General features: G+C 32.5%; 1 long non-coding RNA gene across 2 annotated transcripts in view; it reads left to right on the top strand.

The window, feature by feature from the left end:
• Positions 1-13703, top strand: part of LOC134473849 (uncharacterized) — a 217981-nt gene that overhangs the window by 82611 nt on the left and 121667 nt on the right. For both annotated transcript variants that reach the window (XR_010044312.1, XR_010044313.1), the window contains one exon: positions 2680-2771. This is a non-coding gene — a long non-coding RNA (uncharacterized LOC134473849). The remainder of the gene's footprint in view (positions 1-2679; positions 2772-13703) is intronic.

Below are 13703 nucleotides of genomic sequence, written 5' to 3'. Positions count from 1 at the left end.
AAGAAAAATAGAACTGAAAGATAAAATAGGAAAACAGAAACAGAATTGGTTGATCCCAATATTTAATCATTTAGTAATATATTCAAAATATGCATCTATAATGTTAATTAGAATTGTGTTGAACCTAAGCATAAAGTGTTGCTTTGGAAGTGGTAAAGAATCAAGAGTTTGTTTAATGAACAAGGATGCAAAGTTCTTGAAAGACTTGTTAAAGAATCCAAACCAGAAAGCAAGTATCTTATATACAATGTGCTGCTCAAATAGGACATGCATGTAGAAAATATTTTGTAAGGTATCACACTCCCATCCAAAAATCACAAATTAGCAATTTGTAGGGCATTTTGCTCTGCTTAAGGAAGGAAGGAAGGACCTTATGTAAGCAACACTCTATACTGAATAAGGCAGAGAGAGTAGCTCCTATTGGAACCTGGAGTCATTTCATTAAAATACAGATGTTTGATTTAAAAAAGAAAAAATGAAGAGTTCCTTAATAGCAATGAAAAATGAAAACAAACACAGAAACAGAAAAGCTTAATAAACTCAATTAGTTCAGATAAAACTGAACTCACATCATCAAAATATTGTTAGAAAAGTTAAATACATACATACATATGTGTGTACATATATTCAAATGCACATACAGTAGAGAAAGTTACATGGTAGACAGAGGGTGTGATTCAGTTGGATCAACTTGAGTTCTATATTCACACTGCCTGAATGGCTCATAGATGAGCTCATCACACAACCTTATTTTGGGCAAGTTCTTTTAATCAGAAATTATAAAAATAAGTCATTTGTGAATACAGAAATGATGGCAACAGACACAATATGTGCAAAGATTTTAGACAAGAAAGTTTAGGATGTTCTTGAAGCTGAAAGTCTATGTACCAGAAAGTTAATGAGATGGCTAAAGATGAGATTTTAAAACATTGAAAATGTCCAGGTTTTCAAATTTTTGTAACTGAAAAAGAAGCATACAGTCCATGATCCAGCGACCTGTCTAAAGTCAAATCAGACATAAACTGTAGTACAGATCCCCTATGTCATTGTCAAGAGATACTTATTTCCTATAACTTATGATTCTAAAACAATTCTATTATTTAGAAAGTCCTTTCCTGTGCCCTTTCATTCATACTTCTCATAGCCAATGATTGACCTGATTTTTGTTTCCAAAGATCAGTTTTGTCTGCCTGAACATCACATAAGTTGAAACAATATGACATCTGTCCTTGTTTCCTCTCCATGAATTGCATGTTTTTGAAGTTCATGGAAGATCTATGAATCAGTTCTTTGCTTTAAAAAAAAACTTTGATGCATAATTTTCTGTTTTATAAATAAAGCTTTTCAAACTCAGTTTTCTGTTATACACATTTATGTTGTTTCTAGTTTGAAACAGGTCTGTGTATGCATTTTACCATATAAAGCTGGTTTAAAAGAAGACAAACCTGTGAATAATCCATATCTGGACATGTTTTCATGGCTCTTAAGTATATAAGTGCATAATTACTGAACAGATTTATATTTAATTCTATGAAAAAGCTAGATAATTTTCTGAAGTGGTCATACAATCATACACTTTTACTGTCTCTGTACTGGAAATGTAGTTGTTTCATTGCCAAACATTGATGTTTTAAACATTTAGAATTTTAGTCATCAGCACACAATAATCTCAATATCTCAGGTACATAAATGGTTTGATGTTAGTGTTCGCTTACATTACTACAACAAGTAGGTAAAAAGATCACTTTATAAAGACAAAATGTTCACTTTGGATCACAGTTTTAAAGATTTTGGTCCATTATTAATTAACCAGGTTTCTTTGTACCTATGGCAAGGCAACCTATCATGGAAGAAGCATATAGGAGAGCAACACTGCTCACCTCATGGCCAGGAAAATGAAAGAGAAGAACAGAAGAAGGATTTTGGACTCCATTGTCCCTCCACCTCTACAGGCTTAATGACCTCTACTGAGCCTCAAAACCTAACACTCTACCACTTTCAAGTATACTAACCTGGGGACCAAGTCTCTAAAATATGAGCATTTGAGAGATATCCAAGACCCAAACTATAGCACAATTTATTTAAAAAGCATATCTCTGCAGTTGTTTAGGTCTTACTTAATCTTTTTTAGTGTCTTGGCATGATGAGTATGTCTCCTTGATAATTTTATTGTTTATTATCTGGTTTTTAATAATTTTATAAAGACTTTTTAAGCTTTATTTGCTAATAAATACTGTGTATATGGCATTCAAAGAAGTCAGTTGCAACATGCAGAAATAGTTTTAAAGTGTCTTTCAAAGAAATTGTTTTCAATTTAACATAAGTTTTCAAATACATTCAGTTGAATTTTTCAAATTATATGCTATATAGGATATGTGTTAGCATAACATGGTTTAATGTTCACAATATCTGTTCATATTTCTATACACAGTCTCTTTTGGTTTTTTAGTTATTTACATAAATAAAATGTTAGACACTTACAATAGTAAAATTTCACTTTCCCACTTTCACATCCTCTTACTAGTGATTTAAAATATTTTATATCTATATTGATAATAACTTTAACATAATATTATTTTTATTTAACTAGTCAGTTGCTTCTTTAAAATTTTTAAAAATTAGTTTTATGTATTGATCCCTGTGAATAACACTTTTGGTAATTTTTATTCTTTCCTGTAGATCTGGCCACATTTTCCTTAAGACTGAAAACTCTTGCAGCATTTTTGGTAATGCAAATTCTAAACCCAAGTTTTCTCAGCTTTCATTTTTATGTAAGTATGTTTGTTTTGCTTTTACTTTTGAAGTGAACTTTTACTGAATAAATAGACCAGAATTAAAGGAGATTTCTTTCTTTTCTTTTACCACTGTTAGTAAATGTCCTCTGGTCTGCATTGTTTCTGATGTGTTTTTGTTTTTTAAAATGTTCACTATTTTTGAAGTATCTTTTTACTAAATATAAAACACTAGGCAGGTAATGTGGTAGTCTTTTGGTGCAATAGCCAATCCCTACACATTTATGAAAGAGAAAAAATGATAATTTGTAATCTTACAGTTCAAGAGATCGAAATTTGACACAAGTCACGCTGAGCTAGAATTTAGGGTCTGGTAAGACTTCAAGCTCTTCTGTTGCTACTAGAGGAAATTCCGTTTCCTTTTCCTCCTGGTTTTTAAATCCCACCTGCATTCCTTTCCTGAGATGCCTTTACTTCATCTTCAAAGCTTAGCAATCTCAGAGGACGACCCTTTGGTATCGTATCAACCTGCTCTTTCTTTCTATTATAAATTTGTGTTTTGGTCCTGCTTTACTTTCTTGTTATTTGGGCCTATCTCAATAATATCCAAGATAATCTTCCTGCTTTAATGTTCGTGCATTATGCACATTAATTCCATCTGCCACATCTGTGCACTTTGTCATGTAACCTAGCACACTCACAAATTATGGACATTAGAACATAAATATTTTTGAAGACCACATTCATTCTACTGCAGTGAAGATTTGTCAAAGTCAAAGTCCTAGTTTGAGTGAAGTATAAAACCTTCACTACCATTTATCTCCCTTTACCCACTCCAAATTAATTATAATAAATATTTCTTTTACATGCATTAAAATTACATTATACAATGTTGTTTCTTACTTAAATCATCAAACAGAATTTAGATTACTCAAGAGAAAAAAGAAAGTTTCCAACAGGATCCCAACTTTTGCTTCTTATGCGTTCTTTTTTGATATCTCCTGATTCCCCTAACTTCATTTGCTTTTCTGTTTAGCAGACTTCTGTTAGCATTCTGCCTGTAATAAATGTCTAAATTTTCATTCATCTGACACTGCCTTGATTTGCTCTCCATTACTAAAGCATGACTTTAATTAATATACAACCATGGATTGAAAGTCCTCTACCCACCAAAACATTATACTTCTTATAAGCAACCCAAGGTCATCGCTGAAAGTGGTGTACTTCTCATTTCCAAGAACATGTAAGTCAAATGATTCAAACAGTCACAAACCCCCTTGAAACTTCCTAGTCCATCAGTAGTTGCATATCCAAAAAAACTGAGCATTTGAAAAAATGCCCCTTTACAGGAGAAATGCATATCATTCCCTCATTAAAACAATAGAGTTCATATATGTGATCAGATCCAAACTTCTGTGTGAATAGAGTCAGTGACTTAAAAATACTGTTGAATTTTCATTGCACAAGCTCAAAAATGTACATATTAATACCAGAGTTAAAGGTTTAGATGAAGAATCTTTGGTTATTCAAAATATGCATCTGAACATAACATGAAAGACTCTATGATATTTATAGAACTCATAGTTTCACCAAGCCATAGTTGGGCTCTTTTTTTGGCATTGTTAAAGTATCTTACTGGAAAAGAAAATTTATTGTTCCCTAAGCTGAAATAAGAAATTGTACATAAGAAGCAGGTATCCCAATGAGGCTGTATAAATTAAAATGTAGGTGTGGGAATAACTTCATCATGATATAAAATCAAATGAAAGAAAAAACAAGCAAAATAAAACAAAAGCAAATTGTGTAACATCCTTATTGTCATCACTGTTTCTTATAAGAAGTCCACTATTATTTGAATTTTTTCCTGTATAGATATGTATAGTGTTCTCATTTGTTTTAAAATTCTTTTTGTCCTTTAGTTTTCAGAAGATCGATTAAGATGTATGGGTATAAATTTCTTCTACCTTATTATGCTCTTTGCTTTATAATTAACTTCTTTAATCTGTAAATTTATAATTTCTGCCCAATTTGAAGAATTTAGTATTTTCTTAGCCTCATTGTTTTTTTTTTCTCTTTTGGGGACGAAATATAGAGAAGCTATAATTTTTTTCTTTATGCCTTTGTTCACTTTTTTCTTTCTTCTTTCGTGTTATATTTTCCTGAGTCTACTAGTTCATTCTTTTTTTTTTTTTTTTTTGACTTTTTCCTTTTTATCGGTACCAGTGATCGAACTCACGACTGCCTGCTTGCAAGGCAGGTGTTTATACCGCTGAGCTAAATCTCCAGCCCACGAATTCATTCTTTTTATCTATTGTCTTTCATAAAGTCTATTACCCTATCTTCAAGTGCACTGATCTTTTCTTCTACTTTCATTTTCTTTCTGATCCTATTTTTTTTGCTATTTCAGTTATTCTATTTTTCATATTTTCAACTTGGTTTTGGCTCTATATCTTCCTTTTTTCAAAACTATAAATAGGATTGTTTTATCTAGAGAAAAAAAGCAAAACAAAATGGGTAAAAATAATACAGAATTTTAAAAAACAATAAGAAATCACTAGTTGATAAATTACATATTGTTAACATATTGTTATCTTAGAAGTAGTTGTTCAAATGACAAAATCAAAGCATAAAAAGTGGATAGACAGTACAAGACATTCTGTTTGACAAATGAACAAAAACTTAGTAGTATGGTTATCTATCCTGCACAGTTAAACATACATACAGTTACATCTTTCAGAGCACTTTCTTTCCCTTTCATTGTTATAATATCTATTATAAACTTTGGATCTTATTATTCTTTAAGTTTTTATTATTACTTTTTATACTAGAGAGACAATATATTTACAAACACGAGTCTGATTTATTTCACTTATGAGGACAGTCTCAAGTTTCCTCTATTCACCTATAAAAACCTCAAGATCAACCTTTTTATAGCTGAGCAATATTCCATTGTATAAAAATACCACCTCTTTTTCATTTATTCTGCAGCTGATGAACATTTTGGTTTTTTCTAAGATTTAGCTATTACAAATTATGGTACTATAAACATGGGTGCTCATATATCACTGTGACATGACATTTTCAATTTTTCTGGGAAAATATCCAAGAAAAGAATAGTTGGATTGAATGGAACTTCCAATCCTGGTTTTTGAAGAATCTCCATATGGATTTCCATAATGGCTGTACCAGTCTATACTCCCACCAACAGTAGAGAAGGGGTCCTTGTTCTCCACACCCTGACCAACATTTGTTATCTGTTGATTTCTTGATGGTAGCCATGCTTTCCAGGGTGAGATGAAATCTCAGTGCTATTTTATTGGCTCTTTACCTTCTACATCTTTGTTTACAACCAACATTTTATTTCTTTACTGAGACTTCCTATTTCTACTTGTTCCAAGCATGTGAAGGATTTCATGAAATATGTTTATCATACTTGTTTTAAAACTTCTGTCAGAAAATTCCAATATATGTGTCTTTTCTGCGTTGACATCTATGACAAGTTATTAATCGTGCCAAAAGATAAACATATTCTCAGCATCAATCTATATTTATAGATTGATCTCATAGGGCAGGAAAAGTTTTTTGAAATATGAATAAATTATGGATTTTGAAATGTAGAATTTAATAAATTCTATCACGTTCTTATCAGAGAACAGCTAAAGAACTTGTGGAAGAGGTGAAGGAATTATATGATCACAGAGGCATAGAATTCCCTACTCATTAATCCATTAGAAGTCAAACATCATGTTCAGCAACTGCTGTCTGTTGGTACTTGGAAAGAGTGTGGCTTCAGTGAAATGAAAGAACACAGGATCTTAATGAAAGATCACAGGATCACCAGGGATCTGTTCATACACACCTACCTAGAGAGTTGCTCCATTACTGCTGCTCATGTGAGTGCTAGCATTATTACCACTGAAAGAGAACAAAAGTCCTGACTTTCCTGTAGGATTACTTGAAAACATCCTTTTGGAGAGGGAGAGAGAGACACCTATTGATGTAAGCTGAGCATGGAATTTCAGTCTCTACACACAGGAGGAGAGAGAAAGCTCCTTGTCACTTAATGGAGGTGTATGGTCCAATTTTACTTGGATTTCTCACCCACCATCTCATTGGAGAAGTTTAGCTTCATTTTTATACTCTGGGAAAGGAGAGATACCCAGCTTCCCACTTTGCTTTTGTTGTTGGAGATGGAGTGCTGTAGGAACATCTCCTGTGGAACAAGGTTACAGCATAGCACTTACTGTGTAAAATGCTACACCTTGCTGTTTCCTGCTTTCCTAGTCCTTTACCAGAAAGAGAAAGCTTCGTTGTTTCTGTATTCATTTATTGACTTTCTCAGTTTGTCATCTTTCTCGTGTGCAGGCTGGGTTATATTAATGGGCTAAAAAACAATGCAAGGGCCTTGTCACTATGCTCCCGGGAGTACTGCCATCTCTAGTCAAACTTCTTTCTTCTCTATACTTTCAAAGTCTCCTGCCTTTCTTTAATGCATAAATATGTATATATATGAAACTGTGTGTGCATATATACATATATATATATACAATTTTCACACTTTTAAACATATAAGCATATAAAATAATTAGCTGCATTTAGCAGGAATTAAAAAATATACAAAGGCACTTCTACCTTCCTAGAATATAGAGAGGGACTTATAGGAAAGCAGAAGTGCCTCTCTGCATTTGTAAAACCATGCAATCTGTATAAAATAAAAGTATATAAGCACACATAAGGGCATTTCTATAACCTACTATCTACATAACAATGCTTGACACTTGTTATTTATCTCACACATTTAGTTGCTTCTCCAGTGTTACTGATGATTAGCACAAATGATGATCATTGAAAACAAATCTTCAAATCCATAGACCTTCAGGAAACTTAACTAAAACTGAAAGTAAAAAGTGAGATGAAACAAGTGTGAAGAAAAGTAGAGGAAGGGAGAGAAGGAAGGGAAGAAGAGAAGGAAGGAGGGACCAAGGGAAGGAAAGAGAGAGGATAGTAAAGCCTTGGCCAGGCAAGATTTAGGTGCCATGCTGACAGTACCCTAGTAGGGAGGAAGAGAGATACCCATTACCCAGAACAAGAGAGAAAAGTAATACATATAATAATAGAAATTATTGCATAGTGCCAATGTTGTTCAAAATTATGCTATTTTCAATATGTTAACTCATATAATTAATAAAGTACAAGCATCAGTTAATTTCTTATTATTAGGTCCATTTACCATGAGGAATCTGAAACACTTGTCTTCATTATTTATGAAATGGTTTTTCTTTAGATATTATATTTTGACCGAACTCTACATTATTGTGAACATCTCACTGGTTCTGACCTTAAAAATGGCAATTTTATATTATTTCATTCAATATCTTCAGAGTTGTTATTTCCTAGAGGCAAGAACAACAAAAAATAGTCATTAGAGAGTAGAGGGAGAGACAACCAGGCTGTGTGGGCTTCATTTGTGGTGAGTCTGTAGTTCGCACCTGTTATTCCTATGAATCGTTCCTGAGTATTACCAAACCACTTTGCTATTTAGAATTTATTTTTTACTTACCACAAATGGCATGCTAGTTAATAGCAAAAAATAAATAGAAAATTTTATAAACAGAAATAAAACTGACACAAGTAGATTTTTTTTTATTATTAACAATAGAAACCTGCTGAGAAACCTTCCTAGGAGCAAATCAGACTCTATTTAGACTCTGAAATGCGTTATGCCTTAAGCAAGTCCACAACCTTTGTAGTATTCAGTGATACAAAAACATTTCAGGCTCCATACTTTTTTCTTCATGGAAACCAGCATAAATGTTGCTTGGCTCACAAGATTGTGCCGTGCTTGCCAAATAAAGCAGATGATCCATTAACTTAGAAGAATTTAAAATCATAGGTGAATATAATCATGTTTTATAATATTTGTCCTCTCTAAATGTTTACCTGGTAATTTTTCAAGTTCACTGGCAAATAGCTTTTTAATTAAAAATTAATAATATTACCCTTTTCCCACAAAACTTGTCCACAAAATACTTAGCAACTCTGAGGCTGGAGACATAGTTGATTGGTACACAACTTGCCTGATATGTTGGAGGCCTTGGGTTCTATTATTAGGATAACCTAAAATAAAACAAAATAAAATATAACACAAATATTTGGGGAAATGTTTAGTAACTCATTGTAATAGAAAGTGTTCAGAATTTGCAGTTAGCAAACCTAAGTCTAAGTTCTAGCTTGTATAATACTCCCTTCAAAAACCAGTAAAAAAACATTTCCTAAAGTAAGCCTATCTTGCTGCATTTCCTCATGTTTACTATCAAAATTTTGAGAGATTATCAGAGGAGGTGAATGATGTGCTAGCTAAAATAAAAAGAATGCTGTTTTTTACATTAATACAAGAAATTTCTTTAGTTCAGAAAACCAAAGTTTTCTCTACATTTAACTTATTTGGGTAGATAGATACAATCTGTAAGTTTCTACTGGGCATGAAATAAGAAAAATAAGATGAATAAAATGTATAATGATATTATCCTAACATGACCCTACCATGCCACTCACAGTCCGAACGATCTGTCACTCAAAACGAAAGTTCATTAAAACTCCTGAGTCCCATTAAACCACTTCCTCACTAAATCCAAACTTATGACAAAAAAATCCAGTCATTAGAAACCCTTAGCAGATACTGTTTCTTATTTCTAGAACTTTTAAATCCCCACAACTGAAAAATTTTAGTAACAACTCCTAATTGTCCTATGTTTTATGAAGATGTCATAGTTTATTTAAATAATTTCATATCAACTTCTAATTGCCAAGGAAGTTTTTGTGTTTTATGAAAAAGTAAAACAAAATTTAAAAGCAAAATAAGGGAATAACAATAGTTAATACATTGTGTTGTGTACCATTATCTTCAAAGTAGCTCCATACAAGACACAAACCAAAAAGATTCTTATAAAAAAAAAGAAACAAACTGTATTACAATTTTGGAAGTACAGCCATTTTCACTGTGTTGGTTCTTTCTATCCACAAGAAAGAGCCATGTTTCATTTTCTCATAACCTCTTTTATCTCCTTTTGCAGAGTACTGCAATTTTCAATATATGGATCTTTTACTTGTTTGTTAAATTGATCCCTAAGTATTTGAATTTTATGGATGCTGTTGTAAAGTGCGTGGTTTCTCTAATATCTCTCTCATTGAGTTTGTTGTTTCGATATAGGAATACTGTTGATTTTTTCAGTGTTGACTTTGTGTCCAGCTGTGCAGCTGAATTTGCCTAATTAACTCCAGCAGTCTTTTATGGAGTTTGGGGGTCTTCTATGTAGAATATCATGTCATTTGCAAATAGTGATAATTTAACTTCTTCCTTTCCTATCTGTATCCCTTTTTTTTCTCTCTTGTCTAATTGCTCTGCCTAATGTTTCCAGAACTATATTGAATAGGAGTGCTGACAACTGACATCTTAGTCTTGTTCCTGATTTTAGAGTGAAAGTTATCAGTTTTTGTCCATTTAGTATGATGTCGGCTCACAGTTTATTATAGATGGCTTTGATTAGATTGGAGTAGAAACCATCTATTCCAAAATTCTGTAGAGATTTTATCATGACTGAGTACTGGATTTCATCCAAAGCTTTTACCACATCTACTGAGTGAGATGCAGTGATTTTTGTGTTTGACTCTGTTGATGTGGTATATTGCCTTTATTGATTTGCATACGTTGAACCTTCCCTGCATTCCTGAAATGTATCCCACTTGATCATGGTGTATAATATTCTTGATGATATGCTACATTCTGTTTGCCAGATTTTATTGAGGACTTTTGCACTTAAGTTCTTTAGGGGGATTGACCTGCAGTTCTCCTTTTTTGGTTAGGTCTTTCTCTGGTTTTGGTATCAGAGTAATATTTGTCTTCAGGAATGAGAGACAATTGCTTCCCTTTTGATTTCATTAGAGTTTAAGGAATATTGGCATTAAATGTTCTCTAAGTATCTTGTAGAATTCAGCTGTGAATCTATCAGAACCTTTCTTTGTTGTTCAATTTCAGTAATTGATATTGGGTTGTTGCAAATTTTTATATCTTCCTGATTCGATTTTGGAAATTCATATGTTTCTTGGAATCTGTCCATTTCATCTGTGTTTTCCAATCTATATATGTAATGATTCTCACAGTGGGTATTGATGATTTTCTAAATTTCCACAGAATGTGTAGTAATTTCACCCTTTCATTCTTCATTTCATGAATTTGATTTTTTTCTTTTTCTTCATCATGTTGTCTAAGGGTTTATCAACTTGTTTATTCTTTCAAAGAACCAATTCTTTGTGTTCTTAGTCTCCACTGCATTAATTTCTGCTTTAATCTTTATAATTTCCTCTCTACTAGAGCTGTGGTTTTAACTTGCTCTTCTTTTTCTAGAAGCTTGAGGTGCAGCATTGGGCTGATTATTTGTTTTTGTTCTACTTCCCTGTTATAAGAATTGGCCACAATAATTTTCTTCATAGAACTGCTTTTATTGCTTCCCTGGGTTCTGGCATGTTATATTTGCATTTTGTTTAATTTTTCCATATTTTCTTCTGTGACATATTTGTTGTTCTGTTTATTTTCATGAGTTTGTGAAGCTTTTATGGTTTCTTTTGCCATTATCAATTTCATTGTACTGTGGTCAGATAAGATGCATGGGATAGTTTCAATTCCTTTGCATTTCTTTAAGCATGTTCTATGAGGTAGTAATATACTTTATTTTAGAGAATATCCCATATGCAATTAAGACTGTATATTCTGATGTTGTTGAGTGGACTCCTCTGTAAATATCTACTAACTCCATTCGTTGGCACGTTTGGCTCAGGTCTGATATTTCTTTGCTGATTTTTTGTCTGATTATCTGTCTGTCTGTGACAGTAGGGTACTAATTTGCCCCATAACAACTTTGTTGTTGCTTATTTGATTTTTCCTATCATGGTATTTGGGTGCTACCATATTTGGTGCATACATATTTATGATTGTTATCACTTCACTTCAAAGTTTTCCCTTAACAACTCTATAGTAACCTTCTTTATCTCTTTTGATCATTCTTTGTTTAAAGTTCACAGTGTCTGCAAACATAACAGTTACTCTTGCTATTTTCTGGATTAGTGTTGCATGGAAGATTGTTTTCTATCCTTTGACTTTTATTCTATGAATTTCTTTTTGAGTTAAATGTTTCTTGTATACAGAATATTGTTGGATCTTGTGTCTTGATCCATTCTGCAATTTCATTTCTTTTGATTGGTGAATTGGGCCATTTACATTGATGTATTTTCATATATTTGTCATGTTATTTTTCTGCTGTTGATTTCCTGGTTTTTTGCTCTGTTTAATTGCTTTTGCTGCCTGGTTGTTTCTTTCTGTTGTTGCTCTGAGAATTGTGGTAATTTTTAATCTCTGTCTAGAGTATCTTTCAGTACATCTTGTGTTGGTTTAGTGGTCATGAATTTCCTCAATTGCCATGAAAGTATTTTATTTCTCTATTAAGTCTGAAAGAAAATTTTGCATGGTACGTCGATTTGTTGGAAATTGTTTTCCTTCAGGACTTTAAATCATTTGTTCCAAGCTCTTTTTGACTTGAAGGTTTTTTGTTTGTTTTTTTGTTTGTTTGTTTGTTTTTGAGAAGGCTACCGTGATTATGATGGGTTTTCCTTTATAGGCGATCTATTTCTTTTCTCTTGCAGCTTTTTTATATAGCTCTTGTTCTAAATTTCTATGATCTTGGTTATTACATGTCTGGTTGTAGATTTATTTTGGTTATGACTAATTGGAGTTCTCTATGCTTCACTTATCTGCGTCAGATTCTTTTCCCTTGCTTGGGAAATTTTCTGCTGTTATTTCTGCATATAGATTTTTTATGTTATTTATGTTGACTCTTGCTTTTTTATTGACACCATTTGTTCTTATATCATTTTTCTTCACATCATGTTGAAGCTGTTACAGTGTTATTTCCTGATCTTTTTATTATTTTCAAGAGACCTTTCCTTTTATGATCACTAGCCGAGATCCTGTATTCAAGGTCTGAAAGTCTGTCTTCAGTTTCATTCTAGAGGCTTTGCCAGCTTACCGTGAGTTTTTAGTTTTCTGAATATCTGTTTGAATCCTTTTCATGTGTTCTATTTCTTTCATTCATGGTTTCCATCCACTTCCTGTCATCACCTATTTTTTATTTATCTCTTCTCTTGATTTTCTGAGCAATTCCTTTAAAAATATTGATATTTCTTTTTATCTGAGAGATTATTTCTGATCTGATTTCTTTTATAGTCATGGATCTGTTTCTTTACTTTGTTGCTATCATTTTGAATTATCAGATGTATTTCTTCCATTTTTCTTTATTTTATTGTGTGCTGGACTTGTTCTGTGTGGGTTGGAACTCTAAGATTGTATTTTCCTTCTGTGTTTTGTCATTTTTTATTTCAAAAATTTAATTTTTGCTTTCTGTTTCAATCCTTGTTGGTAGTAGGTATATTTATCACTATTATCAGACATTGCTATGTAAGGTTTGTTCTTTGAGGATGTCTTCTTTGTGTAGGAAGTTCTTGTTTGTATCTGTCCCAAAATCCTACTTTTCCAATTAATTAAGAGTGAGATGTTAGTATCTGTTTGGTTCACTTCCCAGTACTTTGGTGCTGGGGTGCGATGAGTTTATAACTCCAAATCTTTCCAGTATTGTTACATAAATGAGAACTGATTAAAACCAATATAATATCCTAGCTAAAGTAGTATAATTAGCAACTGTGGGAGACAATTTGAGTGACTTCCCTTAAATGCAGAACAATTGCTGCAACTTTGATTATATCGAGACTTATTTTCTTATACTGATATGTACAGAGCTGACTATATTATTTCCTTCTCTCTTCAATTGGGTCTAAGCATTGCAAATAAGGCTAGCCAGGTACTGGAATATAATCTCTAAAGCCATCAGACAGTCTCCTGTTTCCTTAAATAGTGCTCTCTCT

Source organism: Cavia porcellus, unplaced genomic scaffold (assembly GCF_034190915.1).
Source record: "Cavia porcellus strain 051 isolate PalLab524CR breed Dunkin Hartley unplaced genomic scaffold, mCavPor4.1 scaffold_28, whole genome shotgun sequence".
Taxonomy (NCBI): domain Eukaryota; kingdom Metazoa; phylum Chordata; class Mammalia; order Rodentia; family Caviidae; genus Cavia; species Cavia porcellus.
The sequence above is the reverse complement of the archived record's forward strand: the minus strand, read 5'-3'. Positions and strand labels throughout refer to the sequence as shown.